Genomic DNA, 17,330 nt, shown 5'->3' with positions numbered 1-17,330 from the left:
GTGGGGTCCCCTCCTCTCTTGCCTCGTTAAAGGTCCTCACTAGTAGCGGGGCCAACAGATCCACATACTTTCTATAGAACTCCACCGGGAACCCGCCTGGCCCCGGGGCCTCCCCCGCCTGCATACTCCCCAAACCCTTACCCAGCTCCTCCAACCCAATTGGTGCCCCCAAACCAGCCGCCTCTTGCTCCTCCACCCTTGGGAACCTCAGTTGGTCCAGGAATCGTACCACTATCCAAGTTGAACATCGCCACTCACGAGGGCAATGTAATTCTGCCAGTCAATGGGTTCAGTTGGTATTTTAGGAGAAATCTGAAGTCTTCATGACTTCATCAGTGGCCTCATGATTAATGTGTGACTGATGTTAATCGTGATGTGATCAAACGAGTGTCTGTTTCAGTTTTTCCGCGGTGAGCTTTTATGCTGAGGAGAAACATGTTAGATATGGTCTCGGAATGTCTCACACCAGTCCATTCTCAACATTCCCTGACCTGATCGGATGGGCTTTTCCTTCCAAACGTTGCAGGACACTTTATGAATATTGATTAATTATAATTTACTAACTATTCTTTCATATGTTTAATGCAGTTTATTTAAAAATGCTAATTATTGTACGCGAGAAAGTTTTACTTTCATTCCCCAAAGAGCTAACTTGGGTCATAACCTTCAATGAAAGGCAAAGGGAGTCCCGACCATTTGTGTCGTCAGTGCTTTGTTTATGGAGCTGAGTAAATATTTTGGGTCAGAGCCGTCTTGAGGAAAACCTATCTCTGTTCAGTAAACGTGTTTCCTGTTGTGTAAAATATTCTGTTATTCTGTGACACGCAACACATGCCTTTTTACCTCCTCGTTTCTCAATATCCATGGCCCCAAATACTCTTTCCAGGTGAAACAATGATACACAAGTTATTTTTCGGTTTAATCGACTGTATTTGCTGCCACAAATTGGTCTCATTACGTCAGCACACCAAATCGCAGACAGGGTGACCGCTTTGAGAAACCTTAGTTCAATCCTCAAGGCTGACTCTGAACTTCTGCCACTTGTCATTTCAAATATCCACTTTGTTCCCACTCTGACCTTTCTGTCCTTGGTCTGCTACAGGGTTCCAATGCAGATTAACGCAAACAAGAGGAAGATCACCTCTCCTTTCAGCTCAGCGCGCCATAGATTTCTGGACACAACATCGAGTTCAATAATTTATTGAATTTTATCTAATCCTTCACTTTGCAGTTGGACGGCGGAGAGGTAGCTGGGGATGTTTCTGGAATGAATTGCAGAGCAAAAGGCTCAGACACCTGAAAACATGGTAACCATTGTCGGAACAATGAAAAGTGTAAATGAGCAAGAGGGCTGAGATGGATTTAGAAAGGGAAAGGACAATATCTGTGAATGAAACCCTAACTCCAGTCTGGTGAATGACAAATTTCCTCCTGAACCACTAATGTCCTCACAGCCGCTCATTCCATGTGTCCAGTCAGAAACCTATCTGACGGAATATGCAGTGTGACAGAGTGCCTGTGATAATCCTCCACTGTCTGAACTAAAGCGGCAACATGAGTTATTCATTCCAGCTGTGATAAACGTATTGGTGTTAGCATTCAGTGGTGTAGATTCACATCATCCTTGTTTGAAGCTCTCTGTCAGAAACAGTCTAGAAAGTTGATTGGACAGTTGCCCGCTGATGGATATGTCCAATTTGCAATCTGCCTGAGGACTGAGCAGACTGACTCTCGTCAGAATCTTTCAAAGCGTGTATTTTGCCCAGAATGTTTTTTCTATGTGGCACAGTGGTTAGCAATGCTGCTTCACAGCGCCAGGGATGTGCCTGTCAGTCTCTGTTACTGTCTATGATTGCGTGATTGTGCCTGTCAGCCTCTGTTGCTGTCTGAGTGCATGATTCCACCTGCGAGGCAGACATTTACCGTTTGATTGGATCTGCAATTCTTTGTTATTGTCTGTGAGTATGTGGTTGAGTCTGTCAGTCCCTTTCTATCCGTGAGTGTGTGACTGCATTCATCAGTGTGTCTGATACTTTCTGGTGAATTTATGATTGTATCTATCATTTTATGTCACTGTCTGTGAGTGTGTGATTGTATCTGTCAATTCACATCACTGTCTGTGAGAGTGTGACTGTATCTGTCAGCGTCTGTTACTGTTTGTGAGTGTGATTGTACTTGTATGATTGTTAATGTCTGTGAGTGTGTGTTTCAATTTTTCAGCCTCTGTAACTCTCTGTGAGTGTGTGATCCATCTTGCTGTGATGATCCATCTCTGTTAGTGTCCGAAAACAACTTGCAAATCTTCATTCATCCAATCCATAATGCAATTATTGAAACCAGACTGTTCTCTCATTGTTACAGTGAGCCAGGAGATGCCCAGACTAAAGGATCGGTGGATTCTATGGTCTACTTCATGCAACATTATTTGGTTGTCATTGAAATCCATTCTCACTCCTCTTCTCATCCAGCTTTCACTTAAAAACATTTCTGCTCCTTCCAAATACTTCCAAATTGACCAACTCCATGGGGAAATACAAGACTATCAATGTTTTTCAAATGTACTACTAACACCTCTCTGCCCACCCAGTGACATCCCATCACTGATTCCTCATATTGACCTGTTTCTGCAACGTCGCCAATTCATGTGATTTTCTCCCGCTCTGTTGCGGTTCTGTGTTGTGGCCAGTAGATGTCAGCACACTCTGGTAGAGCGAAGTTCACAGATCAGAGCGAGTACAAGAGACAAGAATTGTTCACATTATATTGAACTTGGGACGGCGGGATTTAGAAAAATTAAAATGTGGAGATGATGTTTGCTTAGTTCCAGTTTGTGAATGTGGGATTCATTCTGTATCTGTCACTCACTGGTAATATGTGAGAGTGTGAGAGACATTCTGAACCTGCCAGTCTTGCTCACCATACATGAGTGTGGATATGCTGTCAGTGTCGAGCTTATTCTATATATAATTTACAGTGTACAAGGAGGCCATTCGGTCCATCGAGTCGAAACCAGACCCTGAAAGAGCACTCTTCATAATCCCACACCTCCGTCCTACCCCTGCAACCTCACCTAACTTGTACACTACAGGGTAATTTAGCGTGAGCAATCGACCAAACCACCCGCACATCTTTGGGAGAAAAGCGCAGCAACCGGAAGAAACCCACGCAGACACGGGGAGACCGTACAGACTCCGCACATGTAGTGATCCAAGCTGGGAACGAACCGGACCCCATGCACCGTGAAGCAACAGTGCTAACACTGTGCTGCCGTGCCACTCGGCACTTCTTTGTCGATAGACAAAGAAGTTCCTCTCCAACTACCCGATCAATTTAACTCAAACATTCGGAATCATTTTCCATTCCCGCTCTCTGCGAACATCCGCTCCATGTTTAGACCAAAGCTGTAATGTGGTCAGGAGACTCGTGATTCTGGTGGCAATAAACTGGCGCCATCAAGCTGGGTGACAGAGTAAATAGAGTTGATCGCATCAGAGAAGCAGAGAAGTGTCCGATCATTCAGAGCTGAGAGTCTGAGGGTTCCAAATACGGAACCAATTTTTTTGAACAGACACTGCATTCTTTAAAGGCGAGACCAAAGATAATGCACAACTGCAAACTGCAATTCGCTTCTTCTATCATGTTTAATTGATGTTGAATTTTATTTGATTGTTAAAGCAAAATCAACAGAAAGAAAATGATGTCTCCTGAGTTTCTCATTGGCATCATTGGGTTAATTTGGTTCGTTGGTCTTCAGAACAAAATACGTTTGGAACCTGGCTTTATAAATAGAAGCGTCGGGTACAAAGGCAAGGTCGCTGTGGAGATTCTCTTTTAAAAAAAAATATATTTTATTGAAAGTTTATCGATCACAATTTTTTCCCCTTACAAATCAAACATAACAAAAAAGAAAATTTAACAGTGAACAAATGGCTAATCAACATGGTAAACTAATCTTTTAACATAAACTAAAACTTTCCACCCCGCCCCCCCCCCTCCCCCTGGTTGCTGCTGCTTGTCATCTGTCTTCCCTCTAACGTTCCCCTAGGTAGTCGAGGAATGGCTGCCACCGCCTGGTGAACCCTTGAGCCGATCCTCTCAGCGAAAACTTCATCTGCCCCAATTTTATGAACCCCGCCATATCATTTATACAGGCCTCCAGTCCGGGGGGATTCGCTTCCTTCCACATGAGTAAACTCCTACGCCGGGCTACTAGGGACGCAAAGGCCACAACGTCAGCCTCTTTCGCCTCCTGCACTCCCGGCTCATCCGCAACTCCAAATAGAGCTAACCCCCAGCCTGGTTTGACCCGGACCTTCACCACCTTCGAGATCACTCCCGTCACTCCCTTCCAATACCCCTCCAGTGCCGGGCACGACCAAAACATATGTGCGTGGTTTGCCGGGCTTCCGCCGCACCTCCCACACTTGTCCTCCACTCCAAAGAACCTGCTCAATCTTTCTCCCGTTATGTGTGCTCTATGTAGCACCTTGAATTGAATCAGGCTAAGCCTGGCGCATGAGGAAGAGGAATTTACCCTGCTTAGGGCATCAGCCCACATACCCTCCTCTATCTCCTCTCCTAGCTCTTCTTCCCACTTTCCTTTTAACTCGCCCACCAGCTCCTCCCCCTCTTCCCTCATCTCTCGGTATATCTCTTACACCTTGCCCTCCCCGACCCACGCCCCCGAAAGCACTTTGTCCTGGATCCCCTGTGCCGGGAGCAGCGGAAATTCCCTCACCTGTTGTCTTGTGAACGCCCTCACCTGCATATATCTAAGGAAGTTTCCCCGGGGCAACTTATACTTTTCCTCCAATGCTCCCAAGCTTGCAAACGTCCCATCTACAAATAAATCTCCCACCCTCCTAATTCCCAACTGGTGCCAGCTCTGAAATCCTCCATCCATCCTTCCTGGGGCAAACCTATGGTTGTTCCTGATTGGAGACCCCACCAGGGCTCCCCGCGCACCTCTCTGTCTCCTCCATTGTCCCCAAATATTCAATGTTGCCGCCATCACTGGGTGCGTGGTAAACTTTTATGGTGAGAGCGGTAGCGGCGCCGTCACCAGCGCCTCTAGGCTCTTCCCTTTACAGGACTTTCTCTCCAGTCTTTTCCACGCCGCTCCCTCTCCCTCCATCATCCATTTACGAATCATCGCCACATTGGCGGCCCAATAGTAGTCGCCCAAATTCGGTAGCGCCAATCCTCCTCTGTCTCTGCTACATTGTAGGAACCCCCTCCTTACCCTCGGGACTTTCCCTGCCCACACGAAGCTCGTGATGGTCCTGTCTATTTTTAAAAAAAGGTCTTCGTGATTAGTATAGGGAGACATTGAAATACAAATAAGAACCTCGGGAGGACCATCATCTTAATTGCCTGCACTCTGCCCGCCAACGACAGAGGCTGCATGTCCCACCTCTTGAAGTCCTCCTCCATTTGTTCTACCAATCGTGTCAGATTAAGTCTGTGTAAGGTTCCCCAGCTCCTAGCGATCTGAATTCCCAGGTATCGGAAATTTCTTTCCACTTTCCTTAGAGGCAGGCCTTCTATCTCTCTACTCTGGTCCCCAGGGTGTATCACGAATAGTTCACTCTTCCCCATGTTAAGCCTATATCCCGAGAAATCTCCGAAATCCCTCAATATCTGCATGACCTCTGTCATCCCCCCCCCCCCCCCCCCCCACTGGGTCCGTCACATACAACAGTAGGTCATCTGCGTATAGCGACACTCGGTGTTCTTCTCCCCCTCTAATCACCCCTCTCCATTTCCTGGAGTCTCTCAACGCCATGGCCAGAGGTTCAATTGCCAACGCGAACAACAATGGAGATAGCGGGCATCCCTGTCTTGTTCCCCCATATAGTCGGCAATACTCCGATCTTTGCCGACCCGTGACCACACTTGCCGTTGGGGCCCCATAAAGGAGTTTGACCCAGCTAATAAACCCATTCCCGAACCCAAACCTCCTTAGCACCTCCCATAAGTACTCCGACTCCACCCTATCAAATGCCTTCTCTGCATCCATTGTCGCCACTATCTCTGCCTCCCCCTCCACTGGGGGCATCATTATCACCCCTAATAGTCGTCGCACGTTGACATTCAGTTGTCTCCCCTTTACGAACCCTGTCTGGTCTTCATGCACCACCCCCGGGACACAGTCCTCCATCCTCGATGCCAGTATTTCTGCCAGCAATTTGGCGTCCACATTCAATAATGAAATAGGTCTATAGGACCCGCACTGCAACGGATCTTTATCCCGCTTCAGAATTAGCGATATCGTCGCCTCCGATATTGTCAGGGGTAAAGTCGCTCCTTCCCTGGCCTCATTAAACGTCCTCACCAACAGCGGGGCCAACAAGTCCACGTACTTTCTATAAAATTCCACCGGGAACCCGTCTGGTCCCGGAGCCTTCCCTGCTTGCATATTCCCCAGCCCCTTAATAACCTCGTCCACCCCAATCGGTGCCCCCAGGCCTTCCACCTCCTGCTCCTCCACCCTCGGGAACCTCAATTGATCCAGGAACTGCCGCATCCCTTCCTCTCCCTCCGGGGGTTGGGACCTATACAGTCCTTCATAAAAGGTCTTGAACACCTCGTTTATCTTCCCTGCTCTCCGCACCGTAGCTCCCTTTTCGTCTCTAATTCCCCCTATCTCCCTCGCCGCTGTCCTCTTTCGCAGCTGATGGGCCAGCAGGCGACTAGCCTTTTCCCCATATTCATACCTCCTCCCCTGTGCCTTCCTCCACAGCACCTCCGCCCTTCTGGTGGTCAAAAGGTTGAACTCCGTCTGGAGTCGTCTTCTCTCCCTGTACAGTCCCTCCTTCGGGGTCTCCGCAAATTCCCTGTCCACCCTTAAAATCTCCCCCAGTAATCTTTCCCTTTCCTTGGCCTCTGTTTTCCCTTTGTGGGCCCTGATGGAGATCAGCTCTCCTCTGACCACCGCCTTTAGTGCTTCCCATACCACTCCCACTCGGACCTCCCCGTCGTCATTGGCTTCCAGGTACCTCTCAATACATCCCCGCACTCTTCCACACACTCCCTCATCCGCCATCAATCCCACATCCAATTGCCAAGAGTGCTCGCTGCTCCCTTTCCTCTCCTAGTACCAGGTCCACCCAGTGTGGGGCATGGTCCGAAACCGCAATGGCTGAATACTCAGCTTCTTCCACCCTTGAGATCAACGACCTTCCCAGAACAAAAAAATCTATCCGGGAGTACACTTTATGGACATGGGAGAAGAAGGAGAACTCCCTGGCCCTCGGTCTAAGAAATCGCCATGGATCCACTCCCCCCATTTGGTCCATAAACCCCTTGAGCACCTTGGCCGCTGCCAGCCTTCTTCCGGTCTTCGATCTGGATCTATCTAAGCCTGGGTCCAGCACGATGTTGAAGTCCCCTCCCAATATCAAGTTTCCTACCTCCAGGTCCGGTATACGACCCAACATCCGTCTCATAAATCCCGCATCATCCCAATTCGGGGCATATACATTAACCAGCACGACCTCCATTCCCTCCAGCCTGCCACTCACCATTACATATCTACCTCCGCTATCAGCTACAGTGCTCCTTGCTTGAAATGCTACCCGTTTCCCCACCAATATGGCCACCCCTCTATTCTTTGCATCTAGTCCTGAGTGGAACACCTGTCCCACACATCCTTTCCTTAACCTAACTTGGTTCGCCACCTTCAGGTGCGTCTCCTGGAGCATAGCCACGTCTGCCCTTAGTCCTTTCAAGTGCGCGAGCACTCGGGCCCTTTTAATCGGTCCATTCAGGCCTCTCACGTTCCACGTGATCAGCCTCACTAGAGGGCTACCTGCCCCCTTCCCGTGTCGACTAGCCATCACCTTCTCTAGGCCAGTCCCGTATCCCGCCTCCGCGCTCCCACTCGCTTCCCAGGCGTCGCATTCCATCCCCGTCCACCCACTCTTTAACCATTTCCTCTTTGATTTCCGCAGCAGCAACCCAGTTATCCCCCCCCCCCGCTAGATCCCCTTCTAGCGTGATTGCTCCCCCCATATTACTTCCGCAAGTCAGCTGACTTCAACTGACCCCGGCTACTCCTGCTCCCTCCTTGACCCGCCCCCCGTGTGGGGAACTCCCATCTGCCTTGCGCCTGTCTTCCCGCCATTATCTTTCTGGCGTGGGAACATCCCTTTATCTGACCCACCTCATGTGGCGCAGCTCCCTTTCCCCTCCCACTCCCATTCCTCATTCTCCGCCTATGTCCCTTCTTTCCCCCCTCACCGGCGCCCACATTTCTTAGTGTCTCCCCCCTTCCCAATTTACTTCTCTATTTACATCGACAATAACATTCCCTACAGTATCAGTCCCTCAGTTCCGATCCAATTTCTCCTCTTTAATAAAGGTCCATGCTTCTTCCGCCGTTTCGAAATAGTGATGTCTCTCCTGGTACGTGACCCATAGTCATGCCGGCTGCAGCATCCCGAACTTCACCTTCTTTTTGTGTAACATCTCCTTGGCTCGGTTAAAACTTGCCCTCCTTCTCGCCACCTCCGCACTCCAATCCTGGTACACCCGTACCACTGCATTCTCCCATCTGCTACCCCGTACTTTTTTAGCCCATCTCAGGACCTCTTCTCTATCTTTAAGGCGGTGAAATCACACGATTGTCGCCCTCGGTGGTTCTCCCGCTTTTGGTCTTCTCGCCGGGATCCAATGTGCCCCCTCCACCTCTAAGGGGCCCGCAGGGGCCTCAGCTCCCATCAACGAGCTTAGCATCGTGCTTACATAAGCCCCGCAATCCGCTCCTTCCACTCCCTCAGGGAGACCCAGTATCCGAAGGTTCTTCCTTCGCGCTCTCTTTTCTAGGGCCTCAATCCTTTCAATGCACTTTTTGTGGAGCGCCTCGTGCGTCTGTGTTTTGACCGCCAGGCCCAGGATCTCGTCCTCATTATCCGTCACCTTCTGCTCCACCACGCGGAGCTCTGTCTCCTGGGTCCTTTGTGCCTCCTTGAGCCCCTCAATTGCCTGTAGCATCGGGGTCAGCACCTCCCTCTTTAGTAGCTCCACACACCGTCTCAAGAATTCATCTTGCTCGGACCCCCATGCCGCCTGGGCTTTCTCCGCCGCCATCTTGTGTCTTCTCCCTTTCTGTCCCTCTCGTCGAGGATTCCTCGCGCTGCAGCCGCCGCCGCCGATATTTTCCTCTTTCGTTGGGGGGGGACTCCCTATTCACTCACCCCACACCGGGTTTTGTTGCGCGAAAATTTCCCGTTGGGGCTCTTAAAAGAGCCCGAAGGTCCGTTGGAGCTGGAGCCGCCGAAACGTGCAGCTTAGCTGGTCATCGCCGCAACCGGAAGCTCCGCTGTGGAGATTCTCATAAAAACCTGGAATAAAAATAGAAAATGTGGGGAATAGTTGGCTGGTCTGACGATAGAAACAGAGTTGCCGTTACGAGTCCAGTATGACCCTACTTCCGATTCTCTGTTTCCCTCTCCACCAATCCTGCCAGATCTGTTGAGATTTTCCAGCATTTTCTGTTTTTATCATGGGAATACGAGACAACTACTGGCGACCGGCACGGACACGCGGGCTGAATGGCCTCACACTGTGCAAGAACCATTCTACGATTCTGAGCTGACCTCTTAATTGAGACCTCCTATACCTGTATCATTCTGGTGAATCTGCATTGTTGCCGCTACATTAAAGTTATTAATTCATTTATTTGAATCCACTCATCCCCCGGCTTCAGCAGATTTTTGTTGGGTAAATGTGACCATTTCTTAAACTCATCACTCCCCGAACAAAGAAACGTGGCTTGACTTTGACACTCCCCAACAGACAAAGTAGTTCCTCGAGAACTATCCGATCAATTCAACTCAGTCTTTGAATTCCGGCTCCTCCAACACAACGCGAGACAACGTGGCCTCACAGCTTGGACTCAGTTGTCACATCAGTGATGGCAAAAGTGACTCACTTCTGAGAAAACGGTGGATTCACGAGGATGGGACTCGAGCCCACGTGTGGAGAGCACCATGGATTATCAGACCATTGCCTCAACCACTCGACCACTTCGTCCATGTTTCCAAGTATTGGATGTGCAATATATCTGTTATATTTCAACCAGCCATTCATGTGCCATTACCGAGAGAAGTGGTCACATTTTGAACCTATCAATAGAAATAGACGTATAGACGGAGTTTTCTCTCTCGGTCCCACTTCTTCTACTTTGTGTGAGTATAAATTAATTATTCTGAATCTGTCATTCTCTGGTACGATATATCTGTGTCATATTCAGACTGTGTTTAGTATTTTTTGCTTCTGCATGAGGGCTGGGTCACTTTCTGATTGTGTCCGTGGAATTGTGCGTGAAAGGCGATTTGTTCCGACAGTCGGTGACCTAGATTGGAATTAATTGTGAATTTGTCAGTCTCTAGTATTGTCAGTGACTTTGTGTATCTCCTCAATTTCACTCTTCAAATGGTGGTGGAAGTGCGTCTGTGTGTGGGTTGTGAGATTCGCTCATTGTCGGTCAATACTAGTGTAAGTGAGTGTTGAGTGCTTGATTGCTTCTTCTACAAACATGCTAACCCTCCACCACTGACCAACAGTGGCAAACGTGTGTACCATCTGCACGATGCACTGCAGTAAATCACTAAGGTTCGTTAGGCACCACATTCCAAACCCACGACCATAGAAAACATCCTGTCTGGCAGCATCACAGCCTGGTGTGTCATCTGTTGGGGCCAAGATGGTAAGAATCTATTGAGCCATGAACACCACCTTAACCATCATGCGAACCTGCCTCCCATCCATTGACTCTGTCTACACCTCCCGTTGTCTTGGGAAAGCGGTTAGCTTAATCAAAGACCCTCCCCACCCTGTTTATTATCTCTTCCAACTGCTTCCATCGGGAGGAGATACACACGTCTGAGAAGACGCACTAACAGGTTCAAAAACAACTACTCACCGTTCTTGCCAGACTCCTGAATGACCATCTTATGGTCTGAACTGATCTCTTCACACACCTTCTCTTTTTTTTAATAAATATTTTTTATTCTCCTCCTTTTTCACATTTTCTCCCAAATTTACACCCAGCAATAAACAATAATCAGTAACGAATGTAATGTCAATCCCCATATCAACAACAACGGTCCAATCCTCCCACCAAACCCTCAAACATTAGCCCGAATGTTAACATAAACAAATGACAAAAAGGAATTAGGAATCACCCAGTCACCACTGTTGGGGAGGTTTTAAACTAATATGGCAAGGGGATGGGAACCAGGTTAGGACGTTAGAGGTCAGTAAAGAGGCAGCAATTAAAGCCAGTAAGGTACTAGATAATAAACTCATTGTGACTAAGGGGAAGAGTAGACAGGGAAGGGACGATGAACACAAAGGGACAGGTGGTCTGAGGTGCATTTGTTTTAATGTGAGAAGTGTAGCAGGTAAGGCAGATGAATTTAGGGCTTAGATTAATGCCTGGGAATATGATGTTATTGGTATTACTGAGACTTGGTTGAAGGAAGGGCAAGATTGTCAACGAAATATCCCAGGGTATAGATGCTTTAGCAGGGATAGAGAGGGAGGTAAAAGGGGTGGAGGAGTTGGATTACTGGTCAGAGATGATATCACAGCTGTGATTAAGGAGGGTACTATGGAGGATAAGAGCACTGAGGCAATATGGGTAGAGCTAAGAAATAGGAAGGGTGCAGTAACATTGTTGGGACTTTGCTACAGGCCTCCCAAAAACGGGCGTACAAATATGTAGACAGATTATAGAAAAATGTAGAAGCAATAGGATGGTCGTGATGGGAGATTTTAGCTTCCCCGACATTGAATGGGACTCATGTCGTGTTGGAGGCGTAGATGGAGCAGAATTTGTAAAGAGCATCCAGGAGAGTTTTTTAGAGCCGTTTGTAATTAGTCCAACTTGGGAAGGGGCCATACTGGACCTGGTATTGGGGAATGATCCCGGCCAGGTGATTGAAGTTTCAGTCGGTGATTACTTTGGGAATAGCGATCACAATTCCGTAAGTTCTAGAATACTCATAGACAAAGACGAGAGTGGTCCTAAAGGAAGAGTGCTAAATTGGGGAAAGGCCAAGGATAACAAAATTCGGCAGGAGCTAGGGAATGTGGATTGGGAGCAGCTGTTTAAGGGTAAATCCACATTTGAAATGTGGGTGTCTTCTAAGGAAAGGTTGATTAGAATGCAGGACAGACATGTCCCTGTGAAAATGAGGGGTAGAAATGGCAATATTAGGGAACCATGGATGACGGGTGGAATTGTGAGATTAGCTAACATGAAAAAGGAAGCATACATAAGATCTAGGCGACTTAAAACTGATGAAGCTTTGGAGGAATATCGGGAAAGTAGGACAAATCTCAAACGTGCAATGAAGGGGGCTAAAAGGGGTCATGAAATATCTTTGGCTAACAGGTTTAAGGAAAATCCCAAAGCCCTTTATTCGTATATAAGGAGCAAGAGGGTAACTAGAGAAAGGATTGGCCCACTCAAAGACAAAAGAGGGAATTTATGCGTGGAGTCAGAGGTAATGGGTGAGATTCTTAATGAGTACTTTGCATCGGTATTCACCAAGGAGAGGGACATGATGGATGTTGAAGTTAGCGATGGATGTGTAAATACTCTCGGTCAAGTATAAGGAAGGGGGACGTTTTGGGTATTCTAAAAGGCATTAAGGTGGACAAGTCCCCAGGACCGGATGGGATCTATCCCACGTTACTGAGGGAAGCGAGGGATGAAATAGCTGGGCCTTAACAGATATCTTTGCAGCATCCGTGAGCACGGCTGAGGTCCCGGAGGATTGGAGAATTGCTAATGTTGTCCCTTTGTTTAAGAAGGGTAGCAGAGATAATCCAGGGAATTATAGACCTGTGAGCTTGATGTCAGTGGTAGGCTAACTGTTGGAGAAGATACTGAGGGATCGGGCCTATTCACATTTGGACGAAAATAGACTTATCAGTGATAGGTAGCATGGTTTTGTGCAGGGAAGGTCATGTCTTACAAATCTAATGGAATTCTTTGAGGAAGTGACAAAGCTAATTGATGAGGGAAGGGCTGTAGGTGTCATATACATGGACTTCAGTAAGGCGTTTGATAAATTTTCCTGTGGCAGGTTGATGGAAAAAGTGAAGTTGCATAGGGTTCAGGGTGTACTAAATAGATGGATAAAGAACTGGCTGGGCAACAGGAGACAGAGAGTAGTGGTGGAAGAGAGTATCTCAAAATGGAGAAAGGCGACGAGTGCTGTTCCACAGCGGTCCGTGCTCGGCCCACTGTTGTTTGTGATATACATAAATGACCTGGACGAAGATATCGGTGGTCTGATTAGCAAGTTTGCAGATGATACGAAGATTTGTGGAGTTGCAGATAGCGAGGGGGACTGTCACAGAATACAGCAAAATATAGATTGATTGGAGAGTTGGGCAGAGAAATGACGGATGGAGTTCAATCCAGGCAAATGCGAGGTGATGCATTTTGGAAGATCCAATTCAAGAGCAGACTATATGGTCAATGGAAGTGCCCTGGGGAAAATTGATGTACAGAGAGATCTGGGAGTTCAGGTCCATTGTACCCTGAATGTGGCAACGCAGGTCGATAGAGTGGTCAAGAAGGCATACAGCATGTTTGCCTTCATCGGACGGGGTATTGAGTACAAGAGTCGGCAGGTCATGTTACAGTTGTATAGGACTTTGGTTAGGCCACATTTGGAATACTGTGTACAGTTCTTGTCACCACATTACCAGAAGGATGTGGATGCTTTAGAGAGGGTGCAGAGGAGGTTCACCAGGATGTTGCCTGGTATTCAGGGTGCTAGCTATGAAGAAAGGTTGAGTAGATTAGGATTGTTTTCATTGGAAAGACGGAGGTTGAGGGGGGACCTGATTGAGGTCTACAAAATTATGAGAGGTATGGACAGGGTGGATAGCAACAAGCTTTTTCCAAGAGTGGGGGTATCAATTACAAGGGGTCACGATTTCAAGGTGAGATGGGGAAGGTTTAAGGGAGAAGTGCGTGGAAAGGTTTTTACGCAGAGGGTGGTGGGTGCCTGGAACACATTGCCAGCAGAGGTGGTAGAGGCGGGCACAATAGCGTCATTTAAGATGCATCTAGACAGATATATGAACGGGCGGGAAACAGAGGGAAGTAGATCCTTGGAAAATAGGCGACAGGTTTAAATAAACGACCTGGATCGGCGCAGGCTGGGAGGGCCGAAGGGCCTGTTCATGTGCTGTAATTTAATTTTCTTTGTTTAACACATACAGTCCTTCTCCCCCCCAGCCCCCAACCCCCCTCTAATGTTCGATGTGATCCAATTATCGAAAATGCATCAGGAATAACGCCCATGAACTGTAGAACCCCATCATCTTTCCCCTCAGTTCAAATTCAACATTTTCAAGCATCAAGAATTCAAGCGGGATCCCCCAGTCACGCCAGGGCCAGGGCGATCAATGAGGCGAAGGCTACAACATCTGCCTCCGTGCCCGTTTCCAACCCCAGCTGGTCCGACACCCCGAATATGGCCTCTAGGGGGCCCGGGTCCAGTTTCACGTACACCACTTTAGAGATTACCCGAAAAACCTCCTTCCAGTAATCCTCTAGCTCTGGACAGGACCAAAACATACGAACCTGGTTTGCGCCCACCCCCCCGCCCCCGTTCCGCAACATTCACATACATCTTCAACCCCCTCAAAGAGCCGGCCGGCTCACCCTCGTCCTTGTAAGGTGTGCTCTATACACCACCTTCAGCTGTATCAGCCCCAATCTCGCACTCGAGGTGGAGGCTTTTACCCTCCGGAGCACCTCACACCAGAACCTCTCCTCCATACCCTCTCCCAACCCTTCCTCCCCCTTTGCCTTGATCCCTTCTCGCGGCGCCTTCTCCTCCTCCAAAATAGCCGCGTAAACTGTCGATACCCTCTGCTCCAGTCTGCTGTCGTCAGCACCTCCTCTAGCAATGTGGAAGCCGGCTCTACTAGGAAGCTCTGTATCTCCTTTCTGGCAAAGTCTCGTACCTGAATGTATCTAAATATTTCTCCCTGCTCCAGCCCATACTTCGCTTCCAGCTCCTTCAATCCCGCAAAGCGACCCCCAAGAAAGAAATCCTTCAGTGTCCTAATTCCTTTCACCACCCATCTCCGAAAATTTCCATCCGACTTCCTTGGCTCAAATAAATGGTTACCACGAATCAGCATTTCCCTTTACCCTGCCCCCAACCCGAAGTGTTGTCGAAACTGACTCCAATTCATTCATTTTAACTGCCTGTACCCGACCCGCCAGTGACAGAGGGAGACCATCCCACCTTGCCAGATCAGCTTTCACCCTCCCCACCAAACGAGAAATGTTGTACTTACGGAGCGCCCACCACCAATTTCGTGCAACCTGCACCCCAGGTATCTAAAGTGAATGACAACCCTCCGCACCCCTGCCCCCACCTTTGGCCGAGACACCACAAAATATGCACTTTTATCTAGATTTAATTTGTACCCTGAGAAAGACCCAAACACCCGAAGCAGCTCCAGTATTCCCCCTATTGACGCACTTGGTTCCGACATGTATAATAACAAGTTATCGGCATATAAGAACACCCCATGCTCTATCCCCCTCTCCGCACTATCCCTTTCCATACCCCCAAACTTCTTAATGCGATGGCCAATGGCTCAATCGCGAGTGCAAATAGAAGGGGGGCATAGGACATCCCTGCCTAGTCCCACGGTGGAGAGTAAAGTATTCTGAGCTGATGGTATCTGTGTGAACACTGGCCCTCGGCTCCTTATAGAATAGCTTTACCCAGTCCACAAATCTGGGTCGAATTTCAAATCGCTCGAGAACTGCCATCATGTACTCCCATTCTACCCGGTCATACACTTTCTCGGCGTCCAATGCCACAACCACTTCTGTTTCCTTGCCCTCCGCTGGTACCATAACCACGTTCAATACCCTCAGAATGTTCGAAAAGAGCTGCCTCCCTCTCACAAACCCCGTCTGATCTTCACCTCTCATCTTCGGGAGGCACTCCTCTAGCCTACCTGCCAGTACTTTCGCCAATATCTTTACGTCCACATTTAAGAGTGACATGGGCCTATACGACCCACATTCCAACGTATCCTTATCTTTCTTTTTTTTTATTAAATATTTTATTGAAAATTTTTGGTCAACCAACACAGTACATTGTGCATCCTTTACGCAATATTATAACAACACAAATAGCAATGACCTATTTTATAAACAAAAAATGAATAAATAATAAATAACAAAAATGAAAACTAGCCCTAATTGGCAACTGCCTTGTCACAAGTAACACTCTCCAAAAATATAATTTAACAGTCCAATATATAATTATCTGTAGCAACGACCTATACATATTATACAGTATATATTAACAACCCTGAGAGTCCTTCTGGTTCCTCCCCCCCCCCCCCCCCCCCCCCCCCCCCCCCCCCCCCCCAATCCTGGGCTGCTGCTGCTGCCTTCTTTTTCCCATTCCGTCTATCTTTCTGCGAGGTATTCGACGAACGGTTGCCACCGCCTGGTGAACCCTTGAGCCGACCCCCTTAGGACGAACTTAATCTGCTCTACCTTTATAAACCCCACCATGTCATTTATCCAGGTCTCCACCCCCGGGGGCTTGGCTTTTTTCCACAATCGCAATATCCTGCGCCGGGCTACTAGGGACGCAAAGGCCAAAACATCGGCCTCTCTCGCCTCCTGCACTCCCGGCTCTTGTGCAACCCCAAATATAGCCAACCCCCAGCTTGGTTCGACCTGGACTCCTACTACTTTTCAAAGCACATTTGTCACCCCCATCCAGAACCTCTGTAGTGCCGGCATGACCAAAACATATGGATATGATTCGCTGGGCTTCTCGCGCACCTCGCACACCTATCCTCCACCCCAAAAAATTTACTGAGCCGTGCTCCAGTCATATGTGCCCTGTGTAATACCTTAAACTGAATCAGGCTTAGCCTGGCACACGAGGACGACGAGTTTACCCTGCTTAGGGCATCTGCCCACAGCCCCTCCTCGATCTCCTCCCCCAGCTCTTCTTCCCATTTCCCTTTTAGTTCATCTACCATAGTCTCCCCTTCATCCCTCATTTCCCTATATATATCTGACACCTTACCATCCCCCACCCATGTCTTTGAGATCACTCTGTCCTGCACCTCTTGTGTCGGGAGCTGCGGGAATTCCCTCACCTGTTGCCTCGCAAAAGCCCTCAGTTGCATATACCTGAATGCATTCCCTTGGGGCAACCCATATTTCTCGGTCAGCGCTCCCAGACTCGCGAACTTCCCACCCACAAACAGATCTTTCAGTTGCGTTATTCCTGCTCTTTGCCACATTC

Source organism: Scyliorhinus torazame, chromosome 14 (genome assembly GCF_047496885.1).
Source record: "Scyliorhinus torazame isolate Kashiwa2021f chromosome 14, sScyTor2.1, whole genome shotgun sequence".
In the NCBI taxonomy this organism is placed as follows: domain Eukaryota; kingdom Metazoa; phylum Chordata; class Chondrichthyes; order Carcharhiniformes; family Scyliorhinidae; genus Scyliorhinus; species Scyliorhinus torazame.
Note: the sequence above shows the minus strand (reverse complement) of the source record.